General features: G+C 39.0%; 1 long non-coding RNA gene across 1 annotated transcript in view; it reads left to right on the top strand.

Annotated features, from left to right (window-relative positions):
* The window catches only part of LOC141541297 (uncharacterized), a 44993-nt gene extending 25772 nt beyond the window's left edge, over positions 1 to 19221 (top strand). The window contains exons 2-4 of the long non-coding RNA XR_012481732.1: positions 6742 to 7388; positions 8391 to 8505; positions 18939 to 19221. This is a non-coding gene — a long non-coding RNA (uncharacterized LOC141541297). The remainder of the gene's footprint in view (positions 1 to 6741; positions 7389 to 8390; positions 8506 to 18938) is intronic.
* The last annotated feature ends 432 nt before the right edge of the window (positions 19222 to 19653 follow it).

Here is a 19653-nt window from a genome sequence, read left to right as displayed (position 1 = left end):
AGCTATTTTGTGAATAAGGTATTTCACATTTTCTTCCATGTTTTCATTCTTTTTAATTAGTTTGATTGATTGTGGCTGTCTCACAAAGTCATTAGCTTCCATTTGCCTGGTTTGAGTTTGTACTGTTTTACTCTCTTTTTTCTGATCCTGTGTATCTTTTTTTTAATCCTCCTTTTGAAGGAGTTGTTTTATTGATTTTTGTTCTTATGTGACCCTAACCTAATCCACTGATCAGCTTCTCTGTTTCTTAGCCAGTACCAAATGGTTTTGGTGATTGCTGCTTAATAATATCATGTTAGATCTGGAAAGCTAGGTCACCTTCATTTTCATTTTTTTTCCCATCAATTCCCTTGAAATTCCTGACCTTTTGTTCTTCCAGAGGAACGTTTGTTATTATTTTTCTAGCTCGATATTTTGTTGGAATTTTGATTGGTAGAGTATAATAACAGAATGAGTAGGTGAATTTAGATGGAATTCTTTTTATTGTATTAGCTCAGCCTACCCATGAGCACTTGATATTCTTCCAATTGTTTCGATCTGACTTTCTGTGTATGGTAAGTGCTTTGTCATTGCGTTCATATAGTTCCTGACTTGGACTTGGGAGGTGAACTCCCAAATATTTTATATGATCTACAGTGATCTTCAGTGAAATTTCTTTTTGAATATTTTGGTGCTAGACTTTGTTGCTGACATATAGAAATGCTGATAATTTATGTGGAGTTATTTTGTATCTTGCAACTTTCCTAAAGCTGTTCATTGGTCCTAGTATTTTTAGGTTATTCTCTTGGATTCTCAAGTATACCATCATCTGAAGACAGTGATACTTTTGTTTTTTCATTAACTACTCTAATTCCTTTAACATGCCCCAAACTCAAACTATAAGGTTACTTCACAAAACTTCCCACCTTATAAACTTTCCTAGTACTGTTGAGGATGCCACTGATCCTGCTAGGTAACCAGACTCAAAGCCTCCATGGCAGTGTTGAATCCTCACTCTCTCTCCACCCTCACATCCCCCACACCATCAGTTTTTAGCACTGGAACATTTCCATTATAGACATCCTTGTGGCATCTATGATTGTTACTACCATAGGGCAAATACTCATCATCTCTTATAACTATAGCTGTTTCTCCTCATAGCAGTCCTTCCTCCACTCAACTGTGCAGTTAATCTTCCCAAAACACAGATCCATGTCCCTTCCCTCAACCCCCAATTCAATAATCTTCAGAGACCGGACCATGCCCTGTATGATCAAAGAGAGAATTTTGTGTAGCATTCCAAGGCCTTCACCAATGACCACCCTCCCCTTTCCAGTCTCCTTAACCTTTATTCCCTTCCATTTACTATGGAATCCAGGGAAAGGGAACTCCCTGCTTTGCAGTACCTGCAAAGGGCATAGATCTAGGAAGTGGCAGAAATAGAACTAGGGTCTATCAGATCACATTGCCCACAATAACCCCCAAAGCCCACCCAAACTAGCCCATCCGCATCCTATCCTCTTTCCAGGCTCTTTGCACCTTCTATCCCATCTCACCATCCTCAGTGATTGAGTGACACTAGGCTCCTTGCTGCTTTTCAAATGAAACCCTCCCTCTCCTTTATCCTGTGCATTGGCCCTGGTTGTCCCTCATCCCTGAAAGACTGTCCTTCCTCAACTCTTCCTCCTGAATTCCTGTCTTCCTTCAAGGCCCTGCTGAAATGCCACCTTGACCTGTTACTCCTTCTTTTGAATGCCTTCTTTCATGGGTGATCTCCAATGCACTTCTAGACAGCTAGGGGAAGAAAGGACCAGGGGAAATCTTAGGCTGACTGGGAGGAAGGTCAAAAGGACTCTGACTATGTCACAACGAATAGGAATGTTGCCTTCAGTCAGAGAGGCTCAAAAAGATGAAAAGGACCAATGCAGGAGCTGCTCCCCACCAAAGAGATTATTCTGCTCCTTCCAAATTCTCCATGAGATTAGTTAATGAACTCTCTCCTTCTATTGGGAGATTTTCAGGAGATAACAAGCTGCTTGGGTTGGATTGCAACCCACTTGATGGAAGTGCAGATGGAAATTAAGGGAGCAAAAGCTCTAAGCCTTTCATAATCACTTCCTATGTATCAGGCATGATACTAAATGTTTTACAAGGACTTCTCATTGAATTCTCACAAATCTAGGGCACTTTGGATTTGAAGAAGCGGAGGCAGGCTGAGATGAGGAGGATTTCCTAAGGATCACACAGCTAGTCAAATAGGAGCATGGACTTGATCTGAGGACTTCCTGATTTCTGAGCTCTGTACAACAACTCCAGCCCTGTGCCTAATAATCAGAGTCAAGGGTGTGACTGAATAGGAAGAAAAAAGGGTTAGGGAAGACAGAGAAGAGGAAAAGGAGGAAGGTGGCAATTTTGTTGCCCGATCAATAAAGATAGCCACATTATCTGTCCTTGATTGGATATGTATCCGAGAGGAAAACAGCTGAATCAAAAAATTTCTACAGAAGCATATGAATTTCCCCTTATCTCTCTACCCTGGACACAAAAATATTATTCCTTATTAATGAATGGGCAATCAGACAGAGACCAGCATTTGAAAAGTTTAGCTTTGAGAGATATTTTGAATCTTTGGTAAAGATACTATGTAGGCGTAAGAGTGGCAAAAAATATTTAGTGAGAATGACTGGGAAATATATAGTTTGAAAGCCCATGAAGGGAGAGCATGGCTTGTGTTCAGGATACTAGCAAGCTTTCTCTTTCTGAACAAATGACAGAGGTGACTGGAGGGAGGTGACTGGTATGAAGGAAAAATGGTGACTTGTGATGTCACTTGTACCTCACCCACTCTTACCAAGATAAAAGGCCAGGAGAGTCACCAGTCCTGTTGAATGACTGCGAGAGTGAGTGAGAGTGTGAGCGGTTGAGCGACAGAGAGAGGGAGAGAGACAAACCGATTCAGAAAAAGAGAAGACAGAGTAGAGAGGAGAGGAGAGGCGGAGGAGGAAGTGGTGGAGGAGGAGGGGGGGAGGAGGGGGGGAGATAGAACATCGGAGGAGGGAGGAGGACAAAGAGGAGGAGGAGGAGGAGAGGGAGATAGAACATCACTAGAACATCGGAGGAGGAGAGGGAGATAGAACATTTATAGAACATCGGAGGAGGAGAGGGAGATAGAACATTTATAGAACATCGGAGGAGGAGAGGGAGATAGAACATTTATAGAACATCGGAGGAGGAGAGGGAGATAGAACATTTATAGAACATCGGAGGAGGAGAGGGAGATAGAACATTTATAGAACATCGGAGGAGGAGAGGGAGATAGAACATCTATAGAACATCGGAGGAGGGAGGCAGGAGGAGATAAAAGAGCAGAGGAGAGAGAGTAGAGAGGAGCAAGGAGAGGAGCAAAAGAGGAGAGAGTGAGAGTGGAAGAGACCCCTTTATAAGCTGCACATTGACACATAAGGTGAGGTCTTGTTTCCTGTTCCTCAGGAGGTAAGAGGCTTTATGGTAACTTTTTGGTGGGAGTGGGGATACCAGAAAATGTGTAGAAGGAGGAATGGGGGAGTTTGTATCTCTGGGGAGGCGTCTGTTTTTCTGGAAGTACATTCTCTCTAGAGATCAATGTGAGAGACACTTGTTATGCCCGCACTAGGAGATGGAAAGGCTCCTTCTCTTTTCCCTCCTCAATGGGAGAAGAGCTGAGATACCATTCATATCTCCTCTCCTCTAGACTTTGGGGAGATTAACACAAAGCCCCAAGACAAAATGGATTTTTGTTTTATCCCTCATCAGCTCCTATATTCCCTTATATCCAAGTAAATCCTGTACAGCCTTTGGAGAAATGCATCTGCAAGTTAGGATGATCTGAAGTTCAATGAGTGTCCCTGAGACAAAGTCACTTCACCTGTTTGCTCCCAGGATTGTTGTGAGGATTAAATGACAGGTGTCCTTAAAGGCCATTTAGCACGGTGCAGAGGACAAAGTTGGTATTTCATCTTATTTTCTCCTTCTTGATGCCAATCTGAGGCTGCCTCCAGGTCCTAATGGCACAGAATGAGCTTCCAAGCAACACCCCAGCCCCAGCCCCACCCAGTTTGTGGATCAAGCTGAACCCCAGGACACTTGTGGAAACAGTTCTGATCTTTTTTTTGACAAGTGACCTTCTGACAACTGGGGGAGCCTATCTGACCTTTCTTCAAACCATATTTTTAATTCATCACAAATAATTCTCCGCAATCTCAACATTTTCATATATTTCATTACTTTCTTAAATTGGACGGGTGGGCACAGTTGTTCATCCTATGAGTAGATATGAAATGTAGGCATGAAAAATCTGTTTCTCACAGCAATGGGGTCCCCCAGGAGTCATTTCTTCTTCAGAGAGCTGGTTTGCTTCAAGGCACTGAAAGAGTTAAGGCAGGCTTATTCAGGGCACAACTATAGGTTAGCACTTTCAAGTCCCTCCTTCTGGCCCTTCTGACCCACACTCTCCCCACTACTAGGATCCAGTCTCTTGTGGATTTGAGAATACAAGTAGGAGAGAATTCTTTGTGCAGGATGGGAACCAATGAGCTAATGAACTCAACAGGTCCATCGGTGGTTGTGAAATCAAAGACTATTGGAACTACCCCCAAAATTTTGTGATTTGAGAAGTCTGGAAAGAGCTGCCCACTTTCCATTAGCAAAATGCCACCTGAAATCACAACCAAGAAATGAACTTGACCTTGAGAGATTCATCCTTTTTTTGACTAACAGACACTTGGCTATAATGTTTCATCCTTTTAGTTTTCCTGTGGTCATACAAGGGAGTCTCTCAGTTGCCTCACTTCCGGATCCTTTAATGATGAGGAGAGAGGCAAAATGGATTGGAGAAGGGGGGAAATCAGGAAAGGAACCTGAAAGAATTGATCACTTTCATGCATCGTGTTAAGGCTGCCTTACTTACTGCCCAAGCAGAGTAAACACAGCAAAGCAAGCTCTGGGCTGTGCTACCTTAGCTATCAGGGCCTAGTGGGTCTGCTCCTCCTTTAGTTGGGTGGATGGGGTAGTGATGGCAATAAAAGTTTGTAGGACTTATTTCTTGACTCCTTTTTCCCCCAGGAAACATCTGAAGCGTTATGGGGAAAAGATATAGAATCGTCCCTATTGGTGAGAATCAGTCAACCAGCAATTAGCAATACTTGTTCAAGATACAAAAGCTTCACAAATACAAAAAACCTAAACTAGAACATACCAGATCAATACAGAGTACAGAGACAGTCACATGAGAATGCATAATCCTAATAGAACAGCTGGAGTCCTGTGGGAAAGAGGTGTACAGGGTCATGAGGTTGATGGCAAGGAGACTAAAGGAAAGCAAGCCTCTGGGGTTGGAGAGTCGTAGAGGAAGGGCTTAGAACTTGCAGAACCTAATGGATGAAATGTGGGCAAAGTAAGAGAAAAGGGTAGGGGATGACTGATCCTGCAAAGCTGGGTGCCCGGAGTAGAGAATTTCAGACAAGGGGAGAGTTTGGGGGACCAAGATTATGCAATGTGCTTTGGACACATGGATTTTCAGCTGCAAATTGGCTCAGATTCAACATGGGCAACAGAATTATATGGGAATTGGGGAGCACAGCTGAGGAGGTAGACTCCAGCCCCATCAACATAGCTGGGAGTGTTTTGCTTAGAGATGACAATTGGGTCTCATCAGTTTCCAGGACATAGATGACTGGTGACACAGGCATAAAGGGGTCCTCCCCGGGTCCATGACATGAATAAAGATCCAGTCAAAGAGCCAAGCAGGACACACAAGTCAGTAAAAAACCCAGAGATGGCAGAATCTGGAAAACTCTGAAAAGAGAGGGAGAAGAAAAGGCAGTCACTCCCAAAAATGCTGCCAGAGAGATGCTGAAGGAGGAGAATTAGACAGGGCTCTTTCAGCTTTTGCACTACAGAAGTTATCAGTCACTGCATTTCAATGAGTAAAACTCATCTGAATGAGGAGGAGAGAAGCCAGAGTGCACAGAGTTTAGGAGAAAGAATAACAAAAAACATTGATTTTCTACTGTGGTGAGATACAAAAGCCTGGGGTACCTCCCAGTCTCCATGGAAATAAATCTGCACCAATCAGTGGTTGACTAGGAAAACTGAAAGTGTGAGGAGTAAGATATGGTGAAGAAGTTACAGACTAAGCACATATTGATCAGAGACTGCTAGCTAATGTAAACCAGACCTATAGGCCCCATTCACATGAAGGCCTAGGCTGCCTTCCATTGTCCAAAGAAGAAGAGACTGGAAATAACCTCCTTGGCTGCATTCCACTGACCAATTGGGGGGGGGGGGGAAGGAGCATATTTGCATGACCAATCACAACCTGTGGAGGGTGGGATTTTGGAGGTTCTTTATCTGAAATGTATAAAGGTTGTGAACATTTTCAAGGGAGCAGCTCTGTCCTGTTCTAAATCTGGCTCACACACCAGGATGGGGTCCGCTTCTCCAGATTCTAATAATTGTGCTTTTCTATGAGGGATCTCAGAGTAGTCATTTTTGGAAAGGATTTTCTACCCCTGACAAAAGTAAGGAAGTTGTCCCTTGGGCTTCCCTAAGTGAGAAAGGTGGGACAGCACAAGCAACAGCCAGTTGGAGAAGGGTCCAGCTGAAAGCCAAAGGCCAGGTATCTGTGTCCATCTCTGCTCCCTGTACTGCTGCTGTCTTTGCCAGCCTCCCTCTTGTCTTCTGATTCCTTCCCCTTTGCTCATATTTTGCCTTTTTCATCCACAGACTTGGCCCCACCATCAGATGGCCGAAGCCCCTCCCCACAGGGACCCTTATGCCCTAGGGGAATGCCCCCTATGGTGGAACGGGATCCACCAAACACTAGGGAAAACAGTCCTACCCAAGAGTTAACGTCCCTCAATAACAACTGCTTCTGCCAAGGGGCGAAGTCTGCCATGGGCATCCCATCAAACCAGATTGTGCCCATATGGGAGCAGGACGCAACAAAATCCAGGGCAGCCAGTCCGGGAAAGAGAGCCCCCTTGAAGCATCTGGCTCCTCTGGAGAGAAGAAGTTTCTGCAAAAGGGCCAAGACACACTTCTTAAGCAGGCCTTCTGGCAAAATCTTGCCACTGGACAAAGACAAACATCTTGGCTCCATAGAGAGCCAGGATCCAAATTCATTGTCTGCCCTGCAATGCCAGGGGAAACAGGGAGCCCCCCCTCCTCTCTCTAGCTTCCTTTACCCTCCCCTGCCTGCTATTCCCACAAAAAATCCAACAAAGGCCTCAGAGACAAGACACTCACCCTGCCCATCTCCCAATTGAAGAAACCACAGTTTGTGGGGCAGAGCCAAGATGGAAGAGAAGACACAGGTTTCCTGGAAGCCCAGTACTTCAGAAGAGAAGTCAAAAAACAAGTCCTCCCCAAAGGTAAATAGTGAATCCCCAAATGACAGAATCTCATGCCACCAGGCCATGCCCACACAGTACCCAGCAGTTAGGAAATACTGATCCTGTGCAGCTGCTGACACTTGCAGAGGAAGTTTGGACAAACCCCCCCTTACTGGTTAAACAGATCTCAACTTTCTTTTTTTTTAAATTTTATTTATAATTTTTTGACAGTATATATGCATGAGTAATTTTTTTTAAACATTATCCCTTGTATTCATTTTTCCAAATTATCCCCTCCCTCCCTCTACTCCTTCCCCTTGATGACAGGCAATCCCATACATTTTACATATGTTATAGTATAACCTAGATGCAATATATTTGTGTAAATACCATTTTCTTGTTGCACATTAAGTATTAGATCCCGAAGGTATAAGTAACCAGGGTACATAGACAGTAGTGCTAACAGTTTACATACAATTCCCAGTGTTCCTTCTCTGGGTGTAGTTGTTTCTGTCCATCATTGCAGATCTCAACTTTCAAAAACAAAATGAATAAAAAAACAGTAAGAACTTTGACTTGGAATAGCTTTTCTGGAAAAAAAGAACAGATTTCAAACATTTTTTACTAATTGTCAAAGTAATTGACCTGGAAAAATAAATCTTGGAGAGAGAGTCTAAGATTATTGGACTTTCTGAAAACCATGATAGATAAAGAGCCCAGACACTATTTTTCAGGAAATCAGAATCAGAAGGTAAAATGAAAGAATTCACCAAACATCTCCTGAAACAGACCCCCAAAGGAAAACTCCAAGGAATCTCCTGGCTACATTTTAGAACGATCAGGAAAAAATAACACAAACAGCCGGGGAAAAAAAAAAACAAAATTAAAATACCAAAGAACCACAATAAGGATTATACCCAGGACCTCAAAGCTTCCCCCTTAAAGGATAGAAGGACCTGGAATCTGATATTCTGAAAGGTAAAGGAACTTGGAATGCAGCCAAGAATAAATTACTCCTCTAAACTGAACATTTTCTTTCAGGGAAGAAGATGCAAATTCAGTGAAATAGGTGACTTACTTTCATTGCGGATGAAAAGACCAAAGCTAAACAAGAAATTTGAACTCCAAATATTGAAATCAGGAGAAGCATAAAAAGGTAAACAGCACTTGAGAAGTATAATTCTGTTATGTGTATACATAGAGAGTGCATGTATAATTTCATATTAGTGTTCCAATATTAAAAAAAAAAAACTAGAGTTGGGAAGGGCATTATACTGGAAAAAGAGGAAAGTGGAGGGAAAATGAGGGAAATTACATTTCAAGAAGAGGCAAGAAAACCTATTATAATTGAGGGAAAGCCGGGGAGGGGATGAATATTGTGTGAATCTTACTCTGGTCAGATTTGGCTCAAAGAGAAAATATTAGAAATATTTGGTTTCCCCGAGAAACTTCTCTCACCTTACAGCAAAGTGGGGTAGGGGAAAAGCAAAAAGGGAAAGGGGGAAACTAAATAGAAAGGGAAACAGAAATACTAAGGGAAAGGTAGAAGACAGGGGGAGGGACTCTAAAGGAAGAGGGCTGGCTGAGGCAAGTGGTGCTCATAAGAAAAATACTGGGGAAGGAGGGAAAGGGGAAAAGGAAAGAGAAAAGTATAATTTGGGGAATAAGATGGCAAGGAAATAGTTTTAACCATAAATGTGAATGGGGTGAACTCTCTCAATAAAAGGTAAGTGGCTAGCAGACTGGATCCTACAATACATTGTTTAAAAGAAACACATTTAAAGCAGAATGATACATACAGAGGAACAGTAAAAGGCTAGAGCAGAATCTATTATGCTTCAGGTGAAGTACAAAAAAGCAGGGGTAACCATGCTGACTTCATATCAAGTAAAAGGAAAAATATATCTAATTAAAAGGAATAAGGAAGGGCACTATATCTTGCTAAAGGGTACCATAGATGATGAAGCAATACCAATACTAAACATATATGTATATATATATATATATATATATATATATATATGTATGTATATACCAAGCAGTATACCATTTAAATTCCTATAAGAGAAATTAAGAGAACTGCAAGAAGAAATAGACAGCAAAACTATAATGTGGGAAATCTCAACCTTGCTCTCTCAGAACTAGATAAATCAACCACAAAATAAGAAGTTAAAGAGATAAATAGAATACTAGAAAAGTTAGGTACGATAGATCTTTTGAGAAAATTGAATGGAGACAAAATGAGTGCATGTATAATTCCATATTACTACTATTCCAATATAAAAACAAAACAAAATAAAACAAAAAAATCTAGAGGTGGGAAGGGGATTTTACTGGAAAAAGAGGAAACTTTTCTTCCTTTCTTCTCTGCAGTTTATGAAACCTAAACTAAAATTCATTATATATTAGGACATTAAAAACATCAAAACGAACACAGAAAGGCAGAAAGAGTAAATGCAAATTTCTTTTCAGATCATGATGCCATAAAAATTTTATTCAATAAAAGGCCAGGAGAAAGGCAAACAAATTATAGCAAACGAAATAATCTCATCCTATCAAGTGAATGGATGAAAAAGCAAATCTTAGACGCAATCAACAATTTCACCCAAGAGAATGACAGCAGTGAGACAACATACCAAAATTTGTGGGATACAGCCAAAGCAGTAATAAAAAGGAAATTTGTCTCTCTAGATGCTTGCTTGTATAAAATAGAGAAAGAGATGATTAGTGAATTGGGCTTGCAACTAAAAACTAGAAAAAGAACAAATTGAAAACTCCATCATTGATCAATTGGAATTCAATTAGCTCTTCTCTATGTTGAAGGATATCCACTTCGATCAAAATACATCTTGATACAGTATCATTGTTGAAGTGTATAATGATCTCCTCATTCTGCTCGTTTCACTCAGCATCAGTTGATGTAAGTCTCTCCAAGCCTCTCTGTATTCCTCCTTTTTGGTCATTTCTTATAGAACAATAAGATTCCATAACATTCATATACCATAATTTACCCAACCATTCTCCAATTGATGGGCATCCATTCATTTTCCAATTTCTAGCCTCTACAAAAAGGGCTGCCACAAACATTTTGGCACATCCAGGTCCCTTTCCCTTCTTTAGTATTTCTTTGGGATATAAGCCCAGTAGTAGCACTGCCGGGTCAAAGGATATGCACATTTTGATAACTTTTTGGACATAATTCCAGATTGCTCTCCAGAATAGTTGGATTCTTTCACAACTCCACCAACAATGCATCAGAGTCCCAGTTTTCCCACAGCCCCTCCAACATTCATCATTATTTGTTCCTGTCATCTTAGCCAATCTGACAGGTGTGTAGTGGTATCTCAGAGTTGTCTTAATTTGCATTTCCTCATCAATAGTGATTTGGAACACTCTTTCATATGAGTAGAAATAGTTTTAATTTCATCATCTGAAACTTGTCTGTTCATATCCTTTGACCATTTATCAATTGGAGAATGGCTTGATTTCTTATAAATTAAAGTCAATTCTCTGTCTGTTTTGGAGATGAGGCCTTTATCAGAACCTTTAACTGTAAAAATTTTTTTCCCAATTTGTTACTTCTCTTCTAATCTAATCTAATACATTTAATAAAAAGCCAGGGGAAAATAGACCAAAACTTAATTGGAAACGAAATAATCTCATATTAAAGAATGACTGGGTAAAAGAGCAAATCATAGACATAATTCATAACTTCCCCCAAGAAAATGACAATCATGAGACATCATACCAAAATATGTGGGATACAGCCAATGAGGGTAAGTTTTATATCTCTAGAGGCCTACTTGCATAAAATAGAGAAAGAGAGGGTCAACGAATTGGGCTTACAACTAAAATTGCTAGCAAAGGAACAAATTAAAATCCCCCCCACACGAAACTTGAAATTCTAAAAAGAAAAGGTGAGATTAATAAAATTGAAAGTAAAAAAACGATTGAATTAATTAAAATAAAACTAAGAGTAGGTTCGTTGAAAAAACCAACAAAATAGACAAACCCTTAGTAAATCTGATTCAAAAAAAGGAAAGAGTAAAAGTAAATTGTTAGTCTTGAAAATGAAAAGGGAGAACTCACCACTATTGAAGAGGAAATTAGAACTTTGCTCAACTTTATGAACCAATAAATTCGATAACTTAAACGAAATGGAAGAATACCTTCAAAAATATAGCTTGCCCAGATTAACTGAGGAAGAAGGATGTAGTCTAAATAGTCCCATTTCAGAAAAAGAAATAGAACAAGCTATTAAGCAACTCCCTAAGAAAAAATCCCCAGGACCAGATGGATTTACATGTGAATTCTACCAAACATTTAAAGAACACCTAACTCCAATGCTATATAAACTATTGGAAAAAATAGGGATGGAAGGAGTCCTACCAAATTCCTTTTATGACACAGGCACGCTACTGATACCTAAACCAGGTAGATTGAAAACTGAGAAAGAAAACTATAGACCAATCTCCTTAATGAATATTGAAAATCATCCCCAGGATAATACACTATGATCAAGTAGGATTTATTCCAGGAATGCAGGGCTGGTTTAATATTAGGAAAACTATTGGTATAATTGACCATATTAATAATCAAATTAATAAAAAACCATATGATCATCTCAACAGATGCAGAAACAGCATTTGATAAAATCCAACTTCCATTCCTATTAAAAACACTTGAGAGTATAGGAATAAATGGACTATTCCTTAAAATAATAAGGAGCATATATTTACAACCGTCAGTAACCATCATATGCAATGGCGATAAACTGGAACCTTTCCCTGTAAGATCAGGAGTGAAACAAGGTTGCCCACTATCCCCATTCCTATTCAATATAGTACTAGAAACGCTAGCCTCAGCAATAAGAGCCAAGAAAGAGATTCAAGGAATTAGAGTAGGACGTGAGAAAATCAAATTATCACTCTTTGCAGATGACATGATGGTATACTTAGAGAACCCCAAAGACTCTGCTAAAAAGCTATTACAAATAATTCCGAACTTTAGCAAAGTTGCAGTATACAAAATAAATCCACATAAATCCTCAGCATTTTTATATACCACCAACAAAATGCAACAGCAAGAAATACACAGAGAAATTCCATTTCAAACAAATGTTGAGTGTATAAAATATTTGGGAATGCATCTACCAAAGAATAGTCAGGAATTATATGAGAAAAATTACAATACACTTGCCACAAAAATAGTCATATTTAAATAATTGGAAAGACATTCAGTGCTCTTGGATAGGCCGAGCGGATATCATAAAGATGACAATACTCCCCAAACTAATCTATTTATTTAGTGCTATACCAATCAGATTCACAAGAAACTATTTCAATGACCTAGAAAAAGAAAAAATAACAACAAAATTCATATGGAAGAATAAAAGGTCGAGAATTGCAAGGGAACTAATGAAAAAAAACTCAGAGGAAGGTGGTCTAAGTGTACCTGATCTAAAGCTATATTATATAGCAGCAGTCACCAAAACCATTTGGTATTGGCTAAGAAATAGACCGGTAGATCAGTGGAACAGATTAGATACAAAGGACAAAGAAGGGGACATCTATAGCAATCTAATCTTTGACAAACCCAAAGATACCAACATTAGGGATAAAAATTCATTATTTGGAAAAAACTGTTGGGAAAACTGGAAATTAATATGGCAGAAATTAGATATGGATTCACACTTAACACCATATACCAAGATAAGATCAAAATGGGTCCATGATTTAGGCATAAAGAATGAGATAATAAATAGATTAGAGGAACAGAGGATAGTCTACCTCTCAGACTTGTGGAGGAGCAAGGAATTTATGACCAGAGGAGAACTAGAGATCATTATTGATCACAAAATAGAAGATTTTGATTACATCAATCTAAAAAGTTTTCTGTATAAACAATACTAATGTAAACAAGATTAGAGGGGAAGTAACAAATTGGGAAAATATTTTTAAAAGCAAAGCTTCTGACAAAGGTCTCATTTTCAAAATATATAGAGAACTGAACCTAATTTATAAGAAAATGAACCATTCTCCAATTGATCAATGGTCAAAGGATATGAACAGACAATTCTCAGAAGAAGAAATTGAAACTATATGCACTCATATGAAAGAGTGTTCCAAATCACTACTGATCAGGGAAATGCAAATGAAGACAAATCTGAGATACCACTACACACCTGTCAGATTAGCTAAGATGACAGGAACAAATAATGATGAATGTTGGAGGGGACGTGGGAAAACTGGGACACTAATACATTGCTGGTGGAGTTGTGAAAGAATCCAGCCATTCTGGAGAGCAATTTGGAACTATGCCCCAAAAGTTATCAAACTGTGCATACCCTTTGACCCAGCAGTGCTACTACTGGGCTTATATCCCAAAGAAATACTAAAGAGCGGAAAGAGACCTATATGTGCCAAAATGTTTGTGGCAGCTCTTTTTGTTGTAGATAGAAACTGGAAGATGAATGGATGTCCATCAGTTGGAGAATGGTTGGGCAAATTATGGTATAGGAAGGTTATGGAATATTATTGCTCTGTAAGAAATGACCAGCAGGAGGAATACAGAGAGGCTTGGAGAGACTTACATCAACTGATGCTGAGTGAAATGAGCAGAACCAGAAGATCATTATACACTTCAACAACAATACTGTATGAGGATGTATTCTGATGGAAGTGGAAATCTTCAACATAAAGAAGATCCAACTCACTTCCAGTTGATCAATGATGGACAGAGGTAGCTACACCCAGAGAAGAAACACTGGGAAATGAATGTAAATTGTTAGCACTAATATCTGTCTGCCCAGGTTACATGTACCTTCAGAATCTAATGCTTATTGTGCAACAAGAAAATGGTATTTACACACATGTATTGTATCTAGGTTATATTGTAACACATGTAAAATGTATGGGATTGTCTGTCATCGGGGGGAGAGACTAGAGGGAGGGGGGATAATTTGGAAAAATGAATACAAGGGATAATATTACAAAAATATATAATAAAAAAAGTTTAAAAAAAAAAACAAAATCAGATTTAAATAATTGGACAGAATCAGCTACACCCTGAAAAGGAACATTGGGAAATGAGTGTAAACTATAAGCATTTTTGTTGTTGTTGTTGTTGTTGTTGTTGTTTTTCTTCTCAGATTATTTTTACCTTCTGAATACAATTCTTCCTTTGCAACAACAACAACAACGACAACAAAATTCGGTTCTGCACATATATATTGTACCTGGGATATACTGTAAGATATTTAATATGTATGGGACTGCCTGAGATGTAAGGGAGGGGATGGAGGGAAGGAGGGGAAAAATTCTGAATAGAGGGAGTACAAGGAATAATGTAGTAAAAAAATTACCTATGCATATGTACTGCCAAAAAAAACCTTAATTATAAAATTAATTCAAAAAAGAAAACTCCAAATACCAAATTTGAAAGTGTAAAAAATAAAAGAGATAAATAAAACTAAGAGTTGGTTTTATGAAAAAAAATTGACCTTTAGTTACTTTGATTATTTTTAGTGTCAAAGATGAAAAAAACTTTCCACCAATGAAGAGACAATTAGAGTGATAATTAGTAGTTATTTTGCCCAAAAGCGCAAAGGAGAAATATGTCCAAAAATATAGAATGCCCAGATTAACAGAAGAGTAAATAAGTTACTTAAATAATGGCATTTTAGAAAGAGAAATAGAACAAGCTGTTAATCAACTCTCTACGCAAAATCCCAGGACCAGATGGATTTTCAAGAATACAACTCCAATACTAAAGTATTTGAAAACTAGGCAATGAAGGACTCCTACCAAAATTCTTTGATGACACAGCCATAGTACTGATACCTCAACTAGGGAGGACGAAAACAGAAAAAAAAAATATAGACCACTCTATCTAATGAATATTGATGCAAAAATCTTAAGTCAAATATGAGACATTAATTCCCAGGATAATATACTATGACCAAGTAGGATTTTATACCTGAATATAGGTCTGGTTCAATATTAGGAACCATGATTGACAATAGCAAAAACCAAATTAAAACCATATGATTATCGCAACAGATAATAAAATCTAACATCCATTCCTCATAAAAACACTTGAGAGCACAGGAATAATTGGACATTTCCTAAAAATAGTCAGTAGCATCGATTTAAAACCATCAGCAAGCCTCATATGTAATGAGGATAAACTGGTACCATTCCCAGTAACATCAGGGGTGAAACAAGTTTTCCCCCTCTATCACCATTACTATTTAATATTGTATTCAAAATGCTAGCTTTGGCAATAAGAGAGGACAGAGGTTATTTAATGAGGAAACCAAATGATCACTCTTTGCAGATGATATGATGATATAGAGAACTCTAGAGAATCTAGTATAAAGCTATTAGAAATATTCCACCACTATAGCAATGTTGCAGGATACAAAATAAATCCACATAAATCATCAGCACTTTTATACATCACTGATAAAATCCAACAATGGGAGATACAAAGATAAATTCCATTTATCTGAAAATCTTATCTGCCAAAAGACAGTCAGGAACTATATGAACAGTACTACAAAACTGATCTAACCAATTGGAAAAATATATAATGCTATTGGATAGGGGCAGCAAAAATAATAAAGATGACAAAACTACCCAAGACTGGGTCCCCAAATACACCTATTTTATTTAGCACTATACCAAACTCTCAAACTATTTTACTGACCCCCCCCAAAAAAAAATTAACAAAATTCATCTGTAAGAGCAAAAGGTCAAGAATTTTAAAGGAATTTATTTAAAAAAAATGAAGGTGACCTCTGCTTTATAATGTAGCTTTAGATGTCATACAGCTAGGCCATCCAAACCATTTGGTGCTAGATAGGAAAAAGAGCAGTGATCAATGGAATAGGTAAAGTTTATAGGACAAAATAGTTAATGACTATAGCAATGTAGTGTTTGACAGAGATCTGGTACAGCTAGACCATCAAAACCATTTGGTACTAGATAGGAAAAAGATCCATTGATCAGTGGAATAAGTTAGATTCACAGAACAAAATAGTCAATTACTATAGCAATCTAGTGTTTGACCCCAGCATTTGGGATAAGAATTCACTATTTGACAAAAACTGCTAGGAAAATGGAAAACGAGGATGGCAGAAACTCTTCATTGACCCACACCTAACACCATATACCAAGTTAAGGTCCAAATGGGTTCATGATCTGGAAATAAGAATGATATAATAAACAAATTTGGAAGAGCATAGGAGAATTTACCTCTCAGTACTGTGCACGAGGAAGGAATTTATGAGCAAAGAAGAACTAGAAATCATTATTGATCACAAAACAAATAATTTTCATTAGATTAAGTTAAAAAGTTTTTGTACAAACAAAACAAATGTGGACAAGATTAGAAAAGAAGCAATAAATGGGGAAAACATTTTTACGTTCAAAGGATCTGATAAACGCCTCATTTCTCAAATATATAGAGAATGGATTCAACTTCATAAGAAGTTAAGCCATTCTCCAATTGATAAATGTGAAAGGATATGGACAGACATTTTTCAGATGAAGATATTGAAACGATTTGTAGTCATATGAAAAGATGCTCCAAATCACTTGGAACAGAGAAATGCAAATAAAGAGAAATTCTGAGCTACCCCTATACAGCTGTCAGATTGACAAGAAATGATAATGATGAATGTTGGAGGGGATGTGGGAAAACTGGGATGCGGATGCATTGCTGGTGGAATAGTGAACACATCCAAATATTCTGAAGAGCAGTTTGGAACTATGCTCAAAAAGTTATCAAACTGCATACCCTTTGACCTAGCAGTGTTTCTACTGTGTTTATATCCCAAAGAGATCTCAGCAGAGGAAAAGAGACCCCACATGTGCAAAAATGTTTGTGGCAGCCCTTTTTGTAGTGGCAAGAAACTGGAAACTGAATGGATGCCAATGATTTGGAGAGTGGCTGAATAATTTATTTCAGAGAGGCCTGGAGAGACTAAGCTAAGTGAAAAGAGCAGAACCAGGAGATCATTATAACATGCCACAGGACTAGAGGATGATCAATTCTGTTGGATAGAATCTCTCTTCAACAATGATTATGATTCAAACCAATTAAAATTTTTCAGTGATGTAGAGAGCCATCTACCCCCACAGAGAGGACCATGGGAACTGAGTGTGGACCATAACATAGCATTCTTACTCTTTCTGTTTGCTTGCATTTTGTTGTCTTTCGGGTTTTTCTCCTTCTGAGTCTGATTTTTTCTTGTACAACAAGCTAACTGTTTAACTATATATATTTTAAGCTTTTCAACATGTATTAGAGTACCTGCCACCTAAGGGAAGGAGTGGGGGGGGAAAGGGGATAATTTGGTACATAACACTTTGTTGAAAAATTACCCAAGCATATGTTTAATAAACAGAAAGTTTTAATTATTTTTTAAAGATAAAGCCAGATAAAGCCAGCCTTGGTCCCTGAGTCTCTGGTTCTCTGACCCTCTGGCTCTCTGGTTGATTGGTTGCCAAGGGTATTGGTGGCCAAAAGTATTGGCCTTGCGATTGTTGGGTAATTTCTTTACAACATTATTCCTAGCACTCACTTCTGTTCTGACTTTTGCCTTCCCTCTCTCCACCCCCTCCCCTACAAGGCAGGCAGGTTTATACAGGTTTACTATGTTATAGTATATTGCAGAACCGTACAGTTCTCTTGTTGCACAAGAAGAATTGGATTCAGAAGGTAAAAATAACCTGGGAAGAAAAACAAGAAATGAAAATAGGTCACACTCATTTCCCCGTGTTCCTTCTCTGGGTATAGCCGATTCTGTCCATCATGGATGAAGTGGAACTGAATGAGATCTTCTCTTTGTCAAGATATCCACGTCCATCAGAATACATCCTCCTAAGTATTGTTGTTGAAGTATATAATGAGCTAGTGGTTGTGCTCATTTCACTTAGCATCAGTTCCTGTAAGTCTTTCCAAGCCTCTCTGTATTCTTCCTGCTGGTCATTTCTTACAGAATCATAATATTCCATAATATTCACAAACCATAATTTACCCAACCATTCTCCGAATCTTGGACATCCATTCCATTTCCAGTCTCTGGCCACTAGAAAAAGGGCTGCCACAAACATTTTGGCACAAATATGACCTTCCTGTTGTTGTCGTATATTGTCCTATATTGTTCTCCTACCTTGAAAGTCCTATTATTTGGACAATAAAATAGAATTTTCATTTGATGGGGGGGGTTAATAAATGTATTAATTTAGAATACATTTTGCTTTCAGAATCGTGTTTGGAGAGAAAAAAACAAAGCAAATGTAATAACCATGGAAGAGAGAGGGAGAGAGAAAAAGTGAACAAAGTACATGGTGTGTTACATTTTCTTCTCTTTTTTTTTTTAATTCAGAGGGCATTTTCTGTCAAGTCTTATTAGGATTGCTTTGGATCACTAAAGCGCTAGGAAGAACCAATTCTCTCCTATCTGTCACAAATTCTTGCTGTTATTTCCTACAAAGTATTCTTCCTATTTTTGCCACCCACATCCTTCTCTGTTTCTTAATTCCTTCCCCTTTGCTCATATGTTGCCTCCTTCATCCACAGACTTGGACGTACCACTTGGCAGAAGGCTCTGCCAACGGGCCCTGGAGGACCTCACCCCGAGTTGACCTCCCCACATAGCCCATGGTGTGGAAAAGAAAACTAAATTAACTCAACCACCAGTCTAAATGTCTACCCTCCACAGAATCGGTCCCACTGCCTGGCAGAAGCTTCCACCAGTGGGTCAAAGGCGTTCCTCTTCAATCGACCTCAACTCATCATCACATATTGGGTAAAACAAAACAAAACAAAACAAAAACAAAAACAAAAACAAAAACAAAAAACAGACAAGCTGACCCACCTTAACCCGTCCTAGGATGAATGTGTGCCCTCCAGAGACTTCACCCCAACACCTAGAAGAATACCAACAGGGCGAATGGAAGGCATTGTGCCATCTTTGCAAAGAGACGCTCCCCCCCCAAAAGACACCAATCACCCTCAACATCCAGTCTGAATGTGTGACCTCTGCAGATGTGGTTCCACCACCTGGCAAGAATGCTCCACAGATGGGTCAGGGTACTCCTCTTCCCCAATTGATCTCCCCCCATTTCCCTTGAAAACCTGAGGGAACAGATGCCCAACATAAACCTCCAGGATTCACTGTGATGCCAGCAGCTAGGCCGGCCTTGGCAATCCCGACCCCTGGAAGAAGCCGGTCTCTGGGCTGACCAATGACCACCCCACCCCTCCTAGCCCCCTCTTCCCTCAGGCTGCAGCA

This window comes from Sminthopsis crassicaudata, chromosome 4 (genome assembly GCF_048593235.1).
Source record: "Sminthopsis crassicaudata isolate SCR6 chromosome 4, ASM4859323v1, whole genome shotgun sequence".
Lineage (NCBI taxonomy): Eukaryota > Metazoa > Chordata > Mammalia > Dasyuromorphia > Dasyuridae > Sminthopsis > Sminthopsis crassicaudata.
This window is presented reverse-complemented; position numbering and strand designations above follow the sequence as displayed.